Source organism: Hyla sarda, unplaced genomic scaffold (genome assembly GCF_029499605.1).
Source record: "Hyla sarda isolate aHylSar1 unplaced genomic scaffold, aHylSar1.hap1 scaffold_117, whole genome shotgun sequence".
NCBI lineage: Eukaryota > Metazoa > Chordata > Amphibia > Anura > Hylidae > Hyla > Hyla sarda.
In genome coordinates this window covers 559,439-576,820 of record NW_026607792.1, presented here as the reverse complement: position 1 = coordinate 576,820, position 17,382 = coordinate 559,439, and the positions used below count along the sequence as shown (strand labels likewise).

Genomic DNA, 17,382 nt, shown 5'->3' with positions numbered 1-17,382 from the left:
ATATGAGAGCAAGCGAGCCAGCTAGATGTGAGAGCGAGCGAGCCAGATATGTGAGCGAGCCAGATAAGAGAGCGAGCCAGACAAGAGAGAAAGCGAGCAAGCCAGATATGAGAGCAAGCAAGCGAGCCAGATATGAGAGCGAGCGAGCCAGATAAGAGAGCAAGCCAGACAAAAGAGCAAGCGTGCAAGCCAGATATGCTAGCGAGCGAGCCAGATAAGAGAGTGAGCCAGACAAGAGAGCAAGCGAGCGAGCCAGATATGAGAGCAAGCGAGCGAGCCAGATGTGAGAGCGAGACAGATAAGAGAGCAAGCCAGACAAGAGAGCAAGCGTGCGAGCCAGATATGCTAGCGAGCAAGCCAGATAAGAGAGCGAGCCAGACAAGAGAGCAAGCGAGCGAGCCAAATATGAGAGCAAGCGAGCCAGCTAGATGAGAGAGCGAGCGAGCCAGATATGTGAGCGAGCCAGATAAGAGAGCGAGCCAGACAAGAGAGCAAGCGAGCGAGCCAGATATGAGAGCAAGCAAGCGAGCCAGATATGAGAGCGAGCGAGCCAGATAAGAGAGCAAGCCAGACAAGAGAGCAAGCGAGCGAGCCAGATATGAGAGCAAGCGAACCAGCCAGATATGAGAGCGAGCGAGCCAGATAAGAGAGCGAGCAAGACAAGAGAGAAAGAGAGCTAGCCAAATATGAGAGCAAGCGAGCGAGCCAGATATGAGAGCGAGCGAGCCAGATATGCGAGCGAGCCAGATAAGAGAGCGAGCCAGACAAGAGAGCAAGCGAGCGAGCCAGATATGAGAACAAGCGAGCGAGCCAGATATGAGAGCGAGCCAGATAAGAGAGCGACCATACAAGAGAGCAAGTGAGAAAGCCAGATATGAGAGCGAGCGAGCCAGACATGAGAGCAAGCGAGCGAGCCAGATATGAGAGCGATCGAGCCAGATAAGAGAGCAAGCCAGACAAGAGAGCAAGCGTGCGAGCCAGATATGCTAACGAGCAAGCCAGATAAGAGAGCGAGCCAGACAAGAGAGCAAGCGAGCGAGCCAGATATGAGAGCAAGCGAGCGAGCCAGATGTGAGAGCGAGACAGATAAGAGAGCAAGCCAGACAAGAGAGCAAGCGTGCGAGCCAGATATGCTAGCGAGCAAGCCAGATAAGAGAGCGAGCCAGACAAGAGAGCAAGTGAGCGAGCCAGATATGAGAGTAGGCGAACCAGCCAGATATGAGAGCGAGCGAGCCAGATATGAGAGTGAGCAAGACAAGAGAGAAAGCGAGCTAGCCAAATATGAGAGCAAGTGAGCGTGCCAGACAAGAGAGCGAGCGAGCCAGATATGCGAGCGAGCCAGAGAAGAGAGCGAGCCAGACAAGAGAGCAAGCGAGCGAGCCAGATATGAGAAAAAGCGAGCGAGCCAGATATGAGAGCAAGCGAACGAGACAGACAAGAGAGCAAGCGAGGGAGCCAGATATCAGAGCAAGCTAGCAAGCCAGATATGAGAGCGAGCCAGATAAGAGAGCGAGCCAGACAAGAGAGCAAGCGAGCGAGCCAAATATGAGAGCAAGCGAGCCAGCTAGATGTGAGAGCGAGCGAGCCAGATATGTGAGCGAGCCAGATAAGAGAGCGAGCCAGACAAGAGAGAAAGCGAGCAAGCCAGATATGAGAGCAAGCAAGCGAGCCAGATATGAGAGCGAGCGAGCCAGATAAGAGAGCAAGCCAGACAAAAGAGCAAGCGTGCAAGCCAGATATGCTAGCGAGCGAGCCAGATAAGAGAGTGAGCCAGACAAGAGAGCAAGCGAGCGAGCCAGATATGAGAGCAAGCGAGCGAGCCAGATGTGAGAGCGAGACAGATAAGAGAGCAAGCCAGACAAGAGAGCAAGCGTGCGAGCCAGATATGCTAGCGAGCAAGCCAGATAAGAGAGTGAGCCAGACAAGAGAGCAAGCGAGCGAGCCAGATATGAGAGCAAGCGAACCAGCCAGATATGAGAGCGAGCGAGCCAGATATGAGAGCGAGCAAGACAAGAGAGAAAGCGAGCTAGCCAAATATGAGAGCAAGCGAGCGAGCCAGATTTGAGAGCGAGCGAGCCAGATATGCGAGCGAGCCAGATAAGAGAGCGAGCCAGATAAGAGAGCGAGCCAGACAAGAGAGCAAGCGAGCGAGCCAGATATGAGAAAAAGCGAGCGAGCCAGATATGAGAGCAAGCGAGCGAGCCAGATATGGGAGCAAGCGTGCAAGCCAGATATGAGAGCAAGCGAGCGAGCCAGATTTGAGAGCGAGCGAGCCAGATATGCGAGCGAGCCAGATAAGAGAGTGAGCCAGACAAGAGAGCAAGCGAGCGAGCCAGATATGAGAGTAAGCGAGCGAGCCAGATATGAGAGCAAGCGAGCAAGCCAGATATGAGAGCGAGCGAGCCAGACATGAGAGCGAGCGAGCCAGATATGCGAGCGAGCGAGCCAGATAAGAGAGCGAGCCAGACAAGAGAGCAAGCGAGCGAGCCAGATGTGAGAGCAAGCTAGCCAGATATGCGAGCGAGCCATAAAAGAGAGCGAGACAGACAAGAGAGCAAGCGAGCGAGCCAGATATGAGAGCGAGCTAGCAAGGCAGATATAAGAGCGAGCCAGATAAGAGAGCGAGCCAGACAAGAGAGCAAGCGAGCCAGATATGAGAGCAAGCGAGCCAGCTAGATGTGAGAGCGAGCGAGCCAGATATGCGAGAGAGCCAGATAAGAGAGCGAGCCAGACAAGAGAGCAAGCGAGCGAGCAAGATATGAGAGCAAGCGAGCGAGCTGGATATGAGAGCAAGCGAGCAAGCCAGATATGAGAGCAAGCGAGCGAGCCAGATTTGAGAGCGAGCGAGCCAGATATGCGAGCGAGCAAATAAGAGAGCGAGCCAGACAAGAGAGCAAACGAGCGAGCCAGATATGAGAGCAAGCGAGCGAGCCAGATGTGAGAGCGAGCGAGCCAGATATGCGAGCAAGCCAAATAAGAGAGCGAACCAGACAAGAGAGCAAGCGAGCGAGCCAGATATGAGAGCAAGCGAGCTAGACAGATATGAGAGCAAGCGAGCGAGCCAGATATGAGAGCGAGCTAGCCAAATATGCGAGCGAGCCACATAAGATATGCGAGTGAGCCAGGCAAAAGAGAAAACGAGCTAGCCAGATATGAGAACAAGCGAGCAAACCAGATGTGAGAGCAAGCGAGCCAGATATGCGAGCGAGCCAGATATGCGAGCGAGCCAGATAAGAGAGCGAGCCAGACAAGAGAGAAAGCGAGCGAGCCAGATATGAGAGCAGGCGAGCGAGCCAGATATGAGTGCAAGCGAGCAAGCCAGATATGAGAGCGAGCCAGATAAGAGAGCGAACCAGACAAGAGAGCAAGCGAGCGAGACAGATATGTGAGCGAGCGATCCAGATATGAGAGCGAGCGAGCCAGACATGAGAGCAAGCGAGCGAGACAGATATGAGAGCGAGCTAGCCAGATATGCAAGCGAGCGAGCCAGATAAGAGAGCGAGCCAGACAAGAGTGCAAGCGAGCGAGCTAGTTATGAGAGCAAGCGAGTGAGCCAGATATGCGAGCGAGCGAGCCATTTAAGAGAGCGAGCCAGACAAGAGAGCAATCGAGCGAGCCAGATATGAGAGCAAGTGAGCAAGAAATGAGAGCAAGCGAGCGAACCAGATCTGAGAGCGAGCGAGCCAGACATGAGAGCAAGCGAGCGAGCCAGATATGAGAGTGAGCGAGCCAGACATGAGCCCAAGCGAGCGAGCCAGATATGAGAGCGAGCGAGCCAGACATGAGAGCAAGCGAGCGAGCCAGATATGAGAGCGAGCGAGCCAGATAAGAGAACAAGCCAGACAAGAGAGCAAGCGAGCGAGCCAGATATGCTAGTGAGCAAGCCAGATAAGAGAGCGAGCCAGATATGAGAGCAAGCGAGCGAGCCAGATGTGAGAGCAAGCGAGTGAGCCAGATGTGAGAGCAAGCGAGCAATTCAGATATGAGAGCGAGACAGATAAGAGAGCGAGCAAGACAAGAGAGCAAGCGAGCGAGCGAGCCAGATATGAGAGCAAGCGAGTGACGCCAGATGTGAGAGCAAGCGAGCAAGTCAGATATGAGAGCGAGACAGATAAGAGAGCGAACCAGACAAGAGAGCAAGCGAGCGAGCCAGATATGAGAGCGAGCGAGCCAGACATGAGAGCAAGCGAGCGAGCCAGATATGAGAGCGAGCGAGCCAGGCATGAGAGTAAGTGAGCAAGCCAGATATGAGAGCGAGCGAGCAAGATATGAGAGCGAGCGAGCCAGATATGCGAGCGAGCCAGATAAGAGAGCGAGCCAGACAAGAGAGCAAGCGAGCGAGTCAGATGTGAGAGCGAGCGAGCCAGATATGCGAGTGAGCCATAAAAGAGAGTGAGACAGACAAGAGAGCAAGCGAGCGAGCCAGATATGAGAGCAAGCTAGCAAGCCAGATATGAGATGAGCCAGATAAGAGAGCGAGCCAGACAAGAGAGCAAGCAAGCGAGCCAGATATGAGAGCAAGCGAGCCAGCCAGATGTGAGAGCGAGTGAGCCATATATTCAAGCGGGCCAGATAAGAGAGCGAGCCAGACAAGAGAGCAAGCGAGCGAGCCAGATGTGAGAGCGAGCGAGCCAGATATGCGAGCGAGCCATAAAAGAGAGCGAGACAGACAAGAGAGCAAGCGAGCGAGCCAGATATGAGAGCAAGCTAGCAAGCCAGATATGAGACCGAGCCAGTTAAGAGAGCGAACCAGACAAGAGAGCAAGCGAGCGAGCAAGATAAGAGAGCGAGCGAGCCAGACATGAGAGCAAGCGAGTGATCCAGATATGAGAGCGAGCGAGGCAGACATGAGAGCAAGCGAGCGAGCCAGATATGAGAGCGAGCGAGCCAGATAAGAGAGCAAGCCACACAAGAGAGCAAGCGAGCCAGATATGAGAGCAAGCGAGCGAGCCAGATGTGAGAGCGAGACAGACAAGAGAGCGAGTCAGACAAGAGAGCAAGCGAGCGAGCCAGATATGAGAACAAGAGAGCGAGCCAGATGTGAGAGCTAGCGAGCAAGATATGCGAGCCAGCCAGATAAGAGAGCGAGCCAGACAAGAGCGCAAGCGAGCCAGATATGAGAGCAAACGAGCGAGCCAGATGTGAGAGCGAGCTTGCCAGATAGAAGAGCGAGCCAGATAGAAGAGCGAGCCAGACAAGAGAGCAAGCGAGTGAGCCAGATATGAGAGCAAGCGAGCGAGCCAGATATGAGAGCAAGCGAGCAAGCCAGATATGAGAGCGAGCCAGATAAGAGAGCGAACCAAACAAGAGAGCAAGCGAGCGAGCCAGATATGAGAGCAAGCTAGCAAGCCAGATGTGAGAGCGAGCGAGCCAGATATGCGAGCGAGCCAGATAAGAGAGCGAGCCAGACAAGGAAGCAAGCGAGCGAGCCAGATATGAGAGCAAGCGAGCAATCCAGATATGAGAGCGAGCGAGCCAGACATGAGAGCGAGCGAGCCAGATATGAGAGCAAGCGAGCGAGCCAGATATGAGAGCGAGCCAGATATGAGAGCGAGCGAGCCAGATTTGTGAGCGAGCGAGCCAGATATGAGAGCGAGCGAGACGTGAGAGCAAGCGAGCGAGACATGAGAGCATGCGAGCGAGCCAGATATGAAAGCGAGCGAGCCAGATATGCGTGCGAGCAAGCCAGATATGCGAGCGAGCGAGCCAAGTATGAGAGTGAGCGAGTCTGTGGAGGAGCATTGCTCGGGGCAACGGATCGAGATTTTTTTCCTGGAAAAAGGACATCGGCAGGCCGTTGCTGGGGGCAACCGACGTGGGCCACAACCGGTGGTCGCCAGAATGAAGCCGAGGTCCCGTGAGTTGTTGGTGGGCGGAATCCCACTGTGGGTGAACTTGGATTGTTGCCAGACTGTATCTCGGATTATGCCAGAAATAATTCCATTTGTGAAGTCCCGCCCGGCGCCCAGTAAGACTGTTCAAATTACCTTTGATACATGTTTTGGTAAGCCATATGATGGAGGTATGTGCGGAACTTACAGTGGAAATTGCACTGGGCAGAGACTTTCCATATTTCTGGCAGCTGTGGGATGCTGAGAGTGCACCTCAGAGTTCACGCACAAAGGTTCCGTAAGTAGTGAGGACTGGGGGGGTCTCTACTCGACTGTGTGAATGGTGCTGTATATTGTGAACCCATGCAGGCTGATAATGTTTTTCTTGAAGCACTTATGTTAATGTGTTCCGATGTAAAGAGTACTGTCGCCACCTCGCACAGGACAAAAGAAAACCTTTGTGAGCTGGAAATAGAAGGTAAAAAGATGATGGTTTTGTTAGATCCAAAATTTGTAATAACTCTGGTAAAGACCAGCGGCAGAAAGCCAGACCCTGCTGTAGTGTATATACAAGCCGGTATCTGGGGTTATAAAACAGTTAATGTGTGTATTTCTACTCCCTATGGTACCATAAGTCATAAGGTTGCAATTGAGCCTACCTAAGAGTATGAAGCAGTGCTGGGGAAGGATTTTCCATTTTTTCCGCAGCTGTGGGAAGATAGTCAGGTGACTAGAGCAGGAACACCTGATAGGCTCACAACACTTGATTTACACCACATAGCAGGGGACAGTAACTCCACAGAGGCTGAGGACGGGGAGTGTCAGCAGACCCTAGGTATATCTCAGGTGGGAGTGTGCCAGACCACTAGGGGAGCTGAAGAACAGTCCGCGAGTCAAGATAAAGAGGTGACTGGAAAAGAAGCTACAGAGATGGCTGTGGAGAAACCAAAACTCCGGAAAAGAGTACCGGTGGAGCTGGGGGGCTGCACTTACAGTCACAGACAGAGTCCTAAGGGGAAAAAGATGTGGTGTCTGAACTAGAGAGAGGTCGTAACCAGGAAGGTCGAACCACTGGACCACATATTTTTGCAGACCCAGGAGCCCTACTAGTTTTTTCCAGGCCATGAAGAGACTGTGACAAGACAAAAGAAAAGTCAAGGCCAAGGAGCCAAGAGACAGTTCAGAGGAACTGTTTGGGAATCACCCGGATTCGCTGGTGCCCAGAGTCATTGAACAAACTTACCACAAAGGGATTGCCAGTCCGACGGGAGTGTTTAGCAAGAGTCTCCTGAGTTGCCAACGTGGTGGGAGAGGAAGAGGGCCAGGTGTCAGTGGCACCTGTTGTTGATGATAATAATGAGGCACAAGTGGCCACAACCCCGAAAAAGGGGGAGACTTCATCTAGAGATGGAGAAGAGCTGGGTCGAGTGTCTGACAGAGGACCAGAGGATGTCTCAAGGTCTAACAGCGAGAGTGAGGAGACCGCTGTAAGTAAAAGGTCTCGGAAAAGACGAGCTGGCCTTGAAAAAAAACTGGAGCAGATCCAGAATCTGGAAGAAACCCTGCAGATGGTTTCTGTGAAGTTGATGGAAAAAGAAAAAGAGGTACATTGCTTGACAGAGGAGAAGGACAAATCACTTGCTGACTTTAAGAAAGAGCAAGAAGCGAGGCTTCAGCTGGAAAAAGTCATGGATCACCACAGAAGTGAGTTTGTGGCTCTGCAGGATGAACTGTCCCTCTCCCAGGGTCTTGTGACCAGCAAGGAGAGTGAAGTGGAGAGTCTGGCCAAGCGGATGTCATTCCAGGAAGAAGAAGTGAGTCTTCTACATGGTGCATATCAGGCTCTGTGGAGTGATCACAAGGCTAGGCTGGTAGCCATGAAAAAAATAGAAAAAACGAAGAATGAAATGAAGATGGAAGTTGAGGCTCTTGCCAGCAATCTGGAGAAAGTCTCTAAAGCTAAGAGACAACTTGAGGAGGAAGTCAAGGCGAAGAATGCCCTTGCACATGCTCTTCAATCTGCTCGTCATGACAATGACTTGCTCCGTGAGCAGAATGAGGAGGCCCTGAAACAAGTTGAGACTCTGAAACATGAAAACAAGAACTTGCAACAGGAGATCTCAGATCTATCTGAACAGATTGGTGAGAGTGGAAAATGTATCAATGAGTTAGAGAAAACCAAGAAACAGTTGCTGGGCAGTGAGAAGATGAACTCTGCTAAACTCAAGAGTGAGCAGCTGAAATATATAAAGCTGGAAGATGACATGAAGATCTTAAAAGAGAGCCTGGAAATGCAGAACGAAATGCGCAGAAGGTCCCACGTAGCTGCCTTGGTTTTGCTGGGAGCGCCACTCTACGAGCAGGTGGCTGTTCTGGCGGACAATGAACAGTTGAGGAAACAATTGCTGTCTTCGGAAGATACTGTCAGGGACTTGAGAGAGTTACTTGACAGTGAGAGGATGAAGTCCGCTAAGCTCCAGTGTAAGCAGCGAAAATGTGAGAAAAAGGAAGAGGACCAGGAAGTCCTAAAAGAGAGCAGAGACCAAGCTATGGGGGAATTGGCTCAAGAAAGGCTTCTGGGGCAGAAGTTACGGGATACAGGGATGCTTTCTCTGAAGCCTGGTAAAAAGTCCTCTAATGCTAAGATTGAGGTGAAGCCCTGTAAGAAGTCCCCTGAAGCTAGGACTGAGCAGAAACCTGGTGTGAAATCCTCTGAAGTGGAGACTAAGGAGGAGTCAGGCGGGAAATCCTCTGAACCTGAGCAGACCAAAAATTCTGAAGGTAATGCTGAGACAGAGAAATCTTCTGAAGCAGAAGCTAAACCAGAGTCAACCTCAAAAGCTATGAGTAAAGAGAATGGCACAACTGAAGCTACAGGTGAAGAGAAGAGTAAGCCTGAAGAAGTTGCAGAGAAGAGCCAAACAGTAGGAGAAGCTGATTCTAGACAAGAATCTGAAGGAGCCAAAGACTCTGAAGCCAAACATGAGGAAGCTGGTGCCACTGAAGAGAAAGCTGGAAGGGATGAGGTGAAACCATGTGAGAAATGCACTGAAGTCAAAACTGTGGTGAAACCAGGTGGGAAGTACTCTATAGTTGAAACTGAGATGGACCCGTGTCAGAGGTCCTCTGAAGCTACAGAGAACAAGACAGTGGTTGGTGAAGCCACTGAGACCGAAAGATTTTCTGAAGCAGAGGCAGAGGTCTGGCAAGCCAGAAGAAGACAAAGGTTAGAAGCATCGGTCCTCTCTCTCCTTAATTTCAAGAACCCTGCCCACACCAGGGTGAAGAACCTAGTACTGGAGAGGTGTGACCGAGAGACTTGCAATTGGTGGCTGGTAAAAATCCGGAAAAAAAAAGTCAAGGACTTCAGAGACTGAGGGACAAAAGTTGACCAAGGAAAAGAAAAGGAAGTTGGACTCTGCCTTTTGAATAAAAGAGCTCCTTCCCGGTGGTCTGAGCAGAGGGGAGGGGGGGGGATTTCTGGCAGTGTGGCAAGGGAAAGGCTGTATTTCCCTCGCTAACTCTGGAGCATGCTCCACCTGTGGACTGATTAATGAGGTATCAGGAAGGGGAAGTGTGTGTAAAAGAAAAGGAATCAGAATAGTTGGGGCTCTCCCTTGGAAACAGTATGCTGGCTGTTAGAGGGGGAGACACACAGACCCTGTTTAGGTAACACGTAGAAGGCGCTACGAGTGGTCCAAGAAGTGGTGTGAACTGTGAGTAACAGGTTGCAGGAGACACATGTTTAACTGGCTGAGGGAAGCTCACCAGTTCGTAGTCAGGGCATGCTGACATGTGTAGTCAGTGACCAGACTGTCTAGGACTTTATTTTGTTCCTGTCTATGTTTTGTTTTACCTGCAACCTGTGGAAATAAATCTGGCGAGGAGCCAGACTTGTATGCGGAACTGTGGTCTCTGGTGTTATTGTGAGGAACGTGTCACGTGGCAAGTGACCAGGACGATCCCAGAGCTAATCCCCAAGGAGGAATCATCACAATATCTATATATATATATATATATATATATATATATATATATAGAGAGAGAGAGAGAGAGAGAGAGAGAGAGAGAGAGAGAGACAAAGAGAGAGAGAGATAGATAGATACACATATGTGTCACGATTCGGCTGGCAGGAGGTGGATCCTCTGTGCCAGAGAGGGATTGGCGTGGACCGTGCTGGTGGACCGGTTCTAAGTTGCTACTGGTATTCACCAGAGCCCGCCGCAAAGCGGGATGGTCTTGCAGCGGCGGTAGCAACCAGGTCGTATCCACCAGCAACGGCTCAACCTCTCTGACTGCTGAAGATAGGCGCGGTACAAGGGAGTAGACAAGAGCAAGGTCGGACGTAGCAGAAGGTCGGGGCAGGCAGCAAGGATCGTAGTCAGGGGCAACGGCAGGAGGTCTGGAACACAGGCTAGGAACACACAAGGAAACGCTTTCACTGGCACAAAGGCAACAAGATCCGGCGAGGGAGTGCAGGGGAAGTGAGGTATAAATAGGGAGTGCACAGGTGAACACACTAATTAAGCCAACTGCGCCAATCAGTGGCGCAGTGGCCCTTTAAATCGCAGAGACCCGGCGCACGCGCGCCCTAAGGAGCGGGGCCGCGCGCGCCGGGACAAGACCGACGGAGAGCGAATCAGGTACGGGAGCCGGGGTGCGCATCGCGAGCGGGCGCCTCCCGCATCGCGAATCGCATCCCGGCTGGGAGAGGTATCGCAGCACACCCGGTCAGCAGGTCTGACCGGGGCGCTGCAATTGCGAGGATGTTGCGAGCGCTCCGGGGAGGAGCGGGGACCCGGAGCGCTCGGCGTAACAGTACCCCCCCTTGGGTCTCCCCCTCTTCTTGGAGCCTGAGAACCTGAGGACCATACTTTTGTCTAGGATGTTGTCCTCAGGTTCCCAGGATCTCTCTTCTGGACCACAGCCTTCCCAATCCACCCAAAAACTTTTTTTCCCTCTGACCGTCTTGGAGGCCAGTATCTCCTTCACGGAGAAGACATCAGAAGAACCGGAAACAGGAGTGGGAGAAACAAGTTTGGGAGAGAAACGGTTGATGATGAGTGGTTTAAGGAGAGAGACATGGAAGGCATTGGGAATACGAAGAGAAGGAGGAAGAAGGAGTTTGTAAGAGACAGGATTAATCTGGCACAAGACTTTGAAAGGACCAAGATAGCGTGGTCCCAGTTTGTAACTGGGGACACGAAAGCGGACATATTTAGCGGAGAGCCATACCTTGTCTCCGGGAGCAAAAATGGGGGGAGTTCTTCTTTACTTATCGGCAAACCTTTTCATGCGGAATGAAGCCTGTAAAAGAGAATTTTGGGTCTCTTTCCATATGGTGGAAAGATCACGAGTCACTTCATCCACAGCGGGCAAACCAGAGGGCAAGGGAGTAGGGAGGGGGGGAAGAGGGTGACGGCCGTACACCACAAAAAATGGGGACTTAGCAGAAGATTCAGAGACTCTGAAGTTGTATGAGAATTCGGCCCATGGTAGAAGGTCTGCCCAGTCATCCTGGCGGGAGGAAACAAAATGCCGTAAATAGTCACCCAGGACCTGGTTAATTCTTTCTACTTGCCCATTGGATTGGGGATGATAAGAAGAAGAGAAGTTTAATTTAATCTTGAGCTGTTTACAGAGGGCCCTCCAGAATTTAGACACGAATTGGACGCCTCTATCCGAGACGATCTGCGTGGGCAAACCGTGAAGACGAAAAATGTGTACAAAAATTTTTTTGCCAACTGAGGCGCTGAAGGAAGACCAGGAAGAGGAATAAAATGTGCCATCTTGGAAAATCGATCAACGACCACCCAAACAACAGTGTTGCCACGGGATGGGGGTAAGTCTGTAATAAAGTCCATACCAATCAGTGACCAAGGCTGTTCGGGGACAGGCAGAGGATGAAGGAGACCAGCAGGCTTCTGGCGAGGAGTCTTATCCCGGGCACAGACAGTACAGGCCCGCACAAAATCAACAACATCCGTCTCCAGAGTCGGCCACCAATAGAAACGAGAGATGAGTTGCAAGGACTTTTTGATGCCCGCATGGCCTGCGAGGTGGGAGGAGTGTCCCCATTTGAGAATCCCGAGACGTTGGCGTGGAGAAACTAAGGTCTTCCCTGGAGGAGTTTGCCTGATGGAGGCTGGAGAAGTGGAGATCAGACAGTCAGGAGGAATGATGTGTTGCGGAGAGACCTCTACTTCCGAGGCATCCGAGGAACGAGAGAGGGCATCGGCCCTAATGTTCTTGTCGGCAGGGCGAAAATGAATTTCAAAGTTAAAACGGGCAAAGAACAACGACCACCTGGCCTGGTGAGGGTTCAGCCGTTGGGCAGACTGGAGATAGGAGAGATTCTTGTGATCGGTGTAAATGATAACTGGAAATTTTGATCCCTCCAGCAGATGCCTCCATTCCTCAAGCGCCAATTTAATGGCCAGTAGTTCTCGATCCCCGATGGAGTAGTTTCTCTCCGCCGGAGAGAAGGTCCTAGAAAAAAAACCACAAGTAACAGCATGCCCGGAAGAATTTTTTTGTAGAAGGACCGCTCCAGCTCCCACTGAGGAGGCATCTACCTCCAATAGGAAGGGTTTAGATGGGTCAGGTCTGGAGAGCACGGGAGCAGAAGAAAAGGCAGACTTGAGCCGTTTAAATGCGTCTTCCGCTTGGGGAGACCAGGACTTGGGATTGGCATTTTTCTTGGTTAAAGCCACGATAGGAGCCACAATAGTGGAAAAGTGTGGAATAAATTGTCTGTAATAATTGGCGAACCCCAAAAAACGTTGGATAGCACGGAGTCCGGAGGGGCATGGCCAATCTAAGACGGCAGAGAGTTTATCTGGGTCCATTTGTAATCCCTGGCCAGAGACCAAGTATCCTAGGAAAGGAAGAGATTGACATTCAAACAGACATTTCTCCATTTTGGCATAAAGTTGATTGTCTTGAAGTCTCTGAAGAACCATGCGGACATGCTGGCGGTGTTCTTCTAAGTTGGCAGAAAAAATCAGAATATCGTCCAGATAAACAACAACACAGGAATATAAGAGATCACGAAAAATTTCATTAACAAAGTCTTGGAAGACGGCAGGGGCATTGCACAGGCCAAAGGGCATGACCAGATACTCAAAGTGTCCATCTCTGGTGTTAAATGCAGTCTTCCATTCGTCCCCCTCCCTGATGCGGATGAGATTATAAGCACCTCTTAAGTCCAGTTTGGTAAAGATGTGGGCACCTTGAAGGCGATCAAAGAGTTCTGAGATAAGAGGTAGGGGGTAGCGGTTCTTTACCGTGATTTTATTAAGTCCGCGGTAATCAATGCAAGGACGTAGGGAGCCATCTTTTTTGGACACAAAAAAAAAATCCAGCTCCGGCAGGAGAGGAGGATTTGCGGATAAACCCCTTTTTTAAATTTTCCTGGATGTATTCAGACATAGCAAGAGTCTCTGGAGCGGACAGAGGATAAATTCTGCCCCGGGGTGGAGTAGTACCCGGGAGGAGGTCAATAGGACAGTCATAAGGCCTGTGAGGAGGTAAAGTCTCAGCTTGCTTTTTGCAAAACACGTCAGCATAGTCCATATAAGCCTTAGGAAGACCGGTTACAGGGGGAACCACAGGGTCACGGCAGGGAGTACTGGGAACCGGTTTAAGACAGTCTTTGAAACAAGAAGTACCCCAGCTCTTGATTTCTCCTGTGGACCAATCAAGGGTTGGGGAATGGCGTTGAAGCCAAAGTAATCCAAGAAGAATTTCGGAAGTGCAATTGGAGAGGACCAAAAACTAAATTTTTTCGTGATGAGGTCCGATGCACATTAGGAGGGGTTCCGTGCGGTAACGCACGGTACAGTCCAATCTTTCATTGTTAACACAATTGATGTAGAGGGGTCTGGCGAGACTGGTCACCGGGATGTTGAACCTGTTGATGAGAGAGGCCAAAATAAAATTTCCTGCAGATCCGGAATCCAAGAAGGCCATAGTAGAGAAGGAGAAGGTACAGGAAGATATCCGCACAGGCACAGGCGTGGAGAAGCAGAGTTGACATCAAGAACTGTCTCACCTTTGTGCGGAGTCAGCGTACGTCTTTCCAGGCGGGGAGGACGGATAGGACAATCCTTCAGGAAGTGTTCGGTACCGGCACAGTACAGGCACAGATTCTCCATGCGGCGTCGTGTCCTCTCTTGAGGTGTCAAGCGAGACCGGTCAACTTGCATAGCCTCCACGGCGGGAGGCACAGGAACGGATTGCAGAGGACCAGAGGAGAGAGGAGCCGGGGAGAAAAAACGCCTTGTGCGAACAAAGTCCATATCCTGGCGGAGCTCCTGACGCCTTTCAGAAAAACGCATGTCAATGCGGGTGGCCAGATGAATAAGTTCATGCAGGTTAGCAGGAATTTCTCGTGCGGCCAGAACATCTTTAATGTTGCTGGATAGGCCTTTTTTAAAGGTCGCGCAGAGGGCCTCATTATTCCAGGATAATTCGGAGGCAAGGGTACGGAATTGGATGGCGTACTCGCCAACAGAAGAATTACCCTGGACCAGGTTCAGCAGGGCAGTCTCAGCAGAAGAGGCTCGGGCAGGTTCCTCAAAGACACTTCGAATCTCCGTGAAGAAGGAGTGTACAGAGGCAGTGACGGGGTCATTGCGGTCCCAGAGCGGTGTGGCCCATGACAGAGCTTTCCCAGACAGAAGGCTGACTACGAAAGCCACCTTAGACCTTTCAGTAGGAAACTGGTCCGACATCATCTCCAAGTGCAGGGAACATTGCGAAAGAAAGCCACGGCAAAACTTAGAGTCCCCATCAAATTTATCCGGCAAGGATAGTCGTAGGCCGGAAGCGGCCACTCGCTGCGGAGGAGGTGCAGGAGCTGGCGGAGGAGATGATTGCTGAAGCTGTGGTAGTAGCTGCTGTAGCATCACGGTCAGTTGAGACAGCTGGTGGCCTTGTTGCGCTATCTGTTGCGACTGCTGGGCGACCACCGTGGTGAGGTCGGCGACAACTGGCAGTGGAACTTCAGCGGGATCCATGGCCGGATCTACTGTCACGATTCGGCTGGCAGGAGGTGGATCCTCTGTGCCAGAGAGGGATTGGCGTGGACCGTGCTGGTGGACCGGTTCTAAGTTGCTACTGGTATTCACCAGAGCCCGCCGCAAAGCGGGATGGTCTTGCAGCGGCGGTAGCAACCAGGTCGTATCCACCAGCAACGGCTCAACCTCTCTGACTGCTGAAGATAGGCGCGGTACAAGGGAGTAGACAAGAGCAAGGTCGGACGTAGCAGAAGGTCGGGGCAGGCAGCAAGGATCGTAGTCAGGGGCAACGGCAGGAGGTCTGGAACACAGGCTAGGAACACACAAGGAAACGCTTTCACTGGCACAATGGCAACAAGATCCGGCGAGGGAGTGCAGGGGAAGTGAGGTATAAATAGGGAGTGCACAGGTGAACACACTAATTAAGCCAACTGCGCCAATCAGTGGCGCAGTGGCCCTTTAAATCGCAGAGACCCGGCGCGCGCGCCCTAAGGAGCGGGGCCGTGCGCGCCGGGACAAGACCGACGGAGAGCGAGTCAGGTACGGGAGCCGGGGTGCGCATCGCGAGCGGGCGCCTCCCGCATCGCGAATCGCATCCCGGCTGGGAGAGGTATCGCAGCGCACCCGGTCAGCAGGTCTGACCGGGGCGCTGCAATTGCGAGGATGTTGCGAGCGCTCCGGGGAGGAGCGGGGACCCGGAGCGCTCGGCGTAACAATATGTGTGTATTGCTGGAGTTGCAAACATGGGTGCACTTGACAAACTCAGCTCGGCTATTCCCCATTGAAAGATTGTTGCACCCAGGACCCTTAGCACTGGGATATGCTACTCAATACCACTGGCATGGGCAGGTGTAAACAACATCTGACCTTTGTTGTGTATGTAACCATGGAGATTGTGATGTCGCCTAGGCCCACCAAAGAACAGCCTTGTCAGAAGCCGCACTTCCATGAGTAGAAGCAGCAGCACCATAGGTTGTCAAATAAGCTGGATTTAACCAAGACAAGTGAGTCCAATAGGATGCAGGTATGTCCTCTATCCTTACAGCTTCCCGTGGCTGTTGGTTTTATACCGTTTGGGGACAGCCAAGGAGGAGTCAGCAGGCAACACATGTAAGTGTGTGCTTGTGTGTGTGTGTGTGTGTTTCCTATGCAGATCCTAAACCCAGTATCACATGCAAGTAGGAGGCGAAAGAAAGGTTCCTGCCAAAGCCAGGTTATGGATTGCATTTAAAAATGCTCCATCAGAGTGAAATGGACTCCCATCTTCCTGCTTAGCAATAATGATAATGATATGGGTTTAGGGTCTGCTGTGTGTACTGGTGGGTGACTGCCACCCAGCCAGGGTGTGTATGGGAGGCTGCCAGCCAGCCTCCCTTCCTACAAGTAGTGATGGTGCATGTGAAGGGGTTCCTCCCCTTTGACAGTTATCACTTCTCGTCCTTCTTTTTGGCTGAGATCAAATGTGGTGTCTGTTTTTATCAGTTTAATATCTGATATGTCCCCTATCTGGTAGCATATATTAAGTGCACCACCAGGTTTCAGTGTTGGAAAGAAAGATTACCTGTTTATTTGCTGCTGCAGCTGCTTGCTGGCTAGTCCAGTGGGCCCTTACTGCAGGCAAAAGACAATAGGTTGTGCCGCTTGTGTCTGGCCCCTGTTAGAGCGACCAGGCACAGGACTGCTGCTGCTGCTGAATGTCCTCTTTAATTGAATAAGCTCAGCAACCTGCACACCTGTGCAGGTTGGACATGACATGATAGGTAGCTGTCTTTCAGGTAGTGGGAGCTGAATCTTGTTAATTGACATGGGGGTGTCATTGCTGTTGAGTGACCATGCATTGGTACTGTGGTATTGGAATAATAAAAACAAATGTTGCCAGCCAGCCATCCATTGCAATAATGGATAGGACATCAGCTATGAGGCATTTGTTTGTAAAAACTGCTGCTCACAACTAATGTTGCAATATAGTGTCTCCATCTGCTGGTGGTATTGAATAAGCAATAGTGCAATGATAGGGTCTGAAAAAGAAGAAAAATAAGAAGCAGCAGCATAGGAAAAAAGGAGGAAAGAAGGAAAACATGGAGAGAAGAAAAAAAAGAAGGTAGAAAAAGGTGAAAACATGTTTAAAAAAGTATTTCCATCTCTATCTCTCTCTATATATATATTTAAAAGAAATATATATATATATATATATATATATATATATATACAGAGAGAGAGAGAGAGATAAATATATATAGAGATAGATAGATACACATACATACATACATACATACATGCATATGTGTGTATTGTTGGAGTTGCAAATGTGTATGTAACCATGGAGATTGTAATGTCGCCTAGGACCACCAAAGAACAGCCTTGTCAGAAGCAGCACTTTCATGAGCAGAAGCAGCAGCACCATAGGTTGTCAAATAAGCTGGATTTAACCAAGACAAGTGAGTCCAATAGGATGCAGGTATGTCCTCTATCCTTACAACTTCCCGTGGCTTATGGTTTTATACCGTTTGGGGACAGCCAAGGAGGCGTCA

The 17,382-nt window shown here is 51.0% G+C and overlaps 1 pseudogene; it reads left to right on the top strand.

Annotated features, from left to right (window-relative positions):
- The first annotated feature begins 16,277 nt into the window (after positions 1-16,277).
- Positions 16,278-16,385, top strand: LOC130302582 (U2 spliceosomal RNA; annotated as a pseudogene).
- Positions 16,386-17,382: the final 997 nt, after the last annotated feature.